Genomic DNA, 3,939 nt, shown 5'->3' with positions numbered 1-3,939 from the left:
TTTTTCCTGGCAAGAATACTGGAGTGGATTCCCATTTCCCTCTCCAGTGGACCATGTTTAGTCAGAACTCTTCACTATGACCCATCCATCTGGGTGGCCTTGTATGGCATGGTTCACAGCTTCATTGAGATATGCATGCCCTTTTGCCATGACAAGACTGTGATCCATGAAGGGAAAGTAAATTCTGATGCTATAAAGAACTACCCTGCACAGGAACCTGGAATGTTAGGCCTATGCATCAAGATAAATTTGATGTAGTCAAGCAGGAGATGGCAAGATTGAACATCAGCATCTTAGAATCAGTGAACTAAAATGGACGGGAATGGGAGAATTTAATTCAGATGACAATTATATCAACTACGGTGGACAAGAATCCTTCAGAATAAATGCAGTAGCCCTCATAGTCAACAAAAGAGTCTGAAATGCAGTACTTGGGTGCAATTTCAAAAACAACAGAATTATCTGGGTTCATTTAATCCAAGACTATGCCCCAACCACTGATGCCAAAGAAGCTGAAGTTGACCAGTTCTGTGAAGACCTACAAGACTTGCTTCCTGCTGCTGCTAAATCACTTCAGTCGTGTCCAACTCTGTGCGACCCCATAGATGGCAGCCCACCGGGCTCCCCCATCCCTGGGATTCTGAGTGGGTTGCCATTTCCTTCTCCAATGCATGAAAGTGAAAAGTGAAAGTGAAGTAGCTCAGTCGTGTCCAACTCTTAGCGACCCCATGGACTGTAGCCCTCTGTCCGTGGGATTTTCCAGGCAATAGTATTGGAGTAGGCTGGCATTGCCTTCTTCCACAAGACCTGCTTGAACTAACATCAAAAAAAGATGTCCTTTTCATCATAGGGGATTGGAATGCAAAAGTAAGAAGTCAAGAGATACCTGGAGTAACAGGCAAGATTGGCCTTGAAGTATAAAATGAAGCAGGGCAGACTAACAGAATTTTGTCAAGAGATCACACTGGTCATAACAAACACCCAAGAGATGACTTTACACATAGACATCACCAGATGGTCAATACTGAAATTAGATTGACTATATTCTTTGCAGCCAAAGACGGAAAGCTCTACACAGTCAGCAAAAACAAGACCTGGAGCTGACTGTGACTCAGATCATGTACTTTTTGCATAATCCAAGCTTAAATTTAAGAAAATGGAGAAAACCACTAGGCCATTCAGGTATGACCTAAATCAAATTCTTTATGATTATACAGTAGAGGTGATGAATACATTCAAGGAATTAGATCTGGTAGACAGAGTGCCTGAAGAACTATGGATGGAGGTTTGTAAACTGCACAAGAAGGGGTGCCCCAAACCACTCCCAAGATAAAGAAATGCAAGAAGGCAAAGTGGTTGTCTGAGGAGGTTTTACAAATAGCTGAGAAGAGAAGCGAAAGTCAGAAGAGAAAAGGAAAGATAAACCCAACCGAATGCAGAATTCCAGAGAACAGGAAGGAGAGATAAGAAGGCCTTCCTCAATGAACAATGCAAAGAAATAGAGAAAAACAACAGAATGGGAAAGACTAGAGATCTCTTCAAGAAAATTGGAGATATCAAGGGAACATATCCTGCAAGGATGGGAATGATAAAGGACACAAACAGTAAGGCCCTAACAAAAGCAGAAGAGATTAAAAAGACATGGCAAGAATACACAAACTATACAAAAAAGGTCTTAATGACCCAGATAACCACGATTGTGTGGTCACTCACCTAAAGCCTGACATCCTGGAGTATGAAGTCAAGTGGGCCCTAAAAAGCATTCAGTTCAGTTCAGTCACTCAGCTGTGTCCGACTCTTTTCAACCCCGTGGACAGCAGCAGGCCAGGCTTCCTTGTCTGTCACCAACTCCCTGAGCTTGCTAAACTCATGTCCATCAAGTCGGTGAATGTCCATCAAGTCGGTAAATGTACATCAAGTCAGTGATGCCATCCAACCATCTCATCCTCTATCGTCCCCTTCCCCTTCTGCCTTCAATCTTTCCCAGTGTCAGGGTCTTTTCCAATGAATCAGTTCTTCGCATCAGGTGGCCAAAGTATTGGAGTTTCAGCTTCAGCATCAGTCCCTCCAATGAATATTCAGGATTGATTTCCTTTAGGATTGACTGGTTTGATCTCCTTGCAGTCCAAGGGACTCTCAAGAGTCTTCTCCAGCACCACAGTTCAAAAGCATCAATTCTCTGGCACTCAGCTTTCTGTATAGTCCAACTCTTGCATCAATACATGACTACTGGAAAACCATAGCTTTGACTATAGGGACCTGTGTCGGCAAAATAATGTCTCTGCTTTTTAATATGCTGTCTAGGTTGGTCATAGCTTTTCTTCCAAACAGCAAGCATCTTTTAATTTCATGGCTGCAGTCACCATCTGCAGTGATTTTGGAGCCCCCCAAAATAAAGTCTGTCACTGCTTCCATTGTTTCCCCATCTATTTGCCATGAAGTGATGGGATCAGATGCCATGATCTTAGTTTTTTGAATGTTGAGTTTTAAGTCAGCTTTTTTCACTCTCCTCTTTCACCTTCATCAAGAGCCTTTTTAGCCTCTTCTTCACTTTCTGCCGTAAGGGTGGTGTCACCTGCGTATCTGAGGTTATTGGATATTTCTCCCATAATCTTGATTCCAGCTTGTGCTTCCTCCAGCCCAGCTTCTCATGATGTACTCTGCATAGAAGTTAAATAAGCAGGGTGACAATATACAGCCTTGTCATACTCCTTTCCCAATTTGGAAACAGTCACTTGTGTCATGTCCAGTTCTAACTGTTGCTTTTTGACCTACATACAGATTTCTCAGGAGGCAGGTAAATTGGTCTGGTATTCCCACCTCCTGAAGAATTTTCTACAGTTTGTTGTGATCCACACAGTCAAAGGCTTTGGTGTAGTCAATAAAGCAGTAGATATTTTTCTGGAACTCTCTTGTTTTTTGATGATCCAACGGATATTGGCAATTTGATCTCTGGTTCCTCTGCCTTTTCTAAATCCAGATTGAACATCTGGAAGTTCATGGTTCACATATTGTTGAAGCCTGGCTTGGAGAATCTTGAGCATTACTTTGTGCAAAGGACAAAGTTACTTCTTTTGAGCATTACTAATGCATTACTAATTAGGAAGCATTACTACGAACAAAGCTAGTAGAAGTGATAGAATTCCAGCTGAGCTATTTTTGATGGAGGTGATGGAATTCCAGCTGAGTTATTTCAAATCCTAAAAGATGATGCTGTTAAAGTGCTGCACTCAACATGTCAGCAAATTTGGAACACTCAGCAGTGGCCACAGGACAGGAAAAGGTTAGTTTTCATTCTAATCCCAAAGAAGAGAGATGCCAAAGAATGTTCAAACTACCATAAAATTGCACTCATTTTATATGCTGAGCAAGGTTAAGCTCAAATCCCTCAAGTCAGGCTTCAGTAATATGTGAACTGACAGTCCAGATGTTCAAGCTGGGTTTAGAAAAGGCAGAGGAATCAGAGATCATACTGTCAATATTTGTTGTATCACGGAGAAAGCAAGGGAATTCCAGAAAAACATCTACTTCTGCTTCATTGAATCTGTAAAACCTTTGACTGTGTGGATCACAACAAATTGTAGAAAATTCTTCAAGAGATGGGAGTAACAGATCACCTTACTTGTCTCATGAGAAACCTGTATGTGGGTCAAGAAGCAAGAGTTAGGAACAGATGTGGAACAAGTGACTGTTTCCAAACTGGGAAAAGAATATGACAAGGCTATATATTATCACCCTGCTTATTTAACTTCTATGCAGAGTACATCATGTGAAATGCGGGGCTGGATAAATCACAAGCTGGATAAATCAGATAAATCACAAAACTGCCAGCAGAAATATCAACAACCTCAGATATGCAGAGGACACCACTCTAATGGCAGAAAGCAAAGAGGAACTAAAGAGCGTCTTGATGATGGTGAAAGAGGAAAGTGAAAAAAG

Source organism: Bos grunniens, chromosome 11 (genome assembly GCF_055505025.1).
Source record: "Bos grunniens cultivar Pamir isolate PY7600 chromosome 11, Bosgru_T2T1.0, whole genome shotgun sequence".
Lineage (NCBI taxonomy): Eukaryota > Metazoa > Chordata > Mammalia > Artiodactyla > Bovidae > Bos > Bos grunniens.
This window is presented reverse-complemented; position numbering follows the sequence as displayed.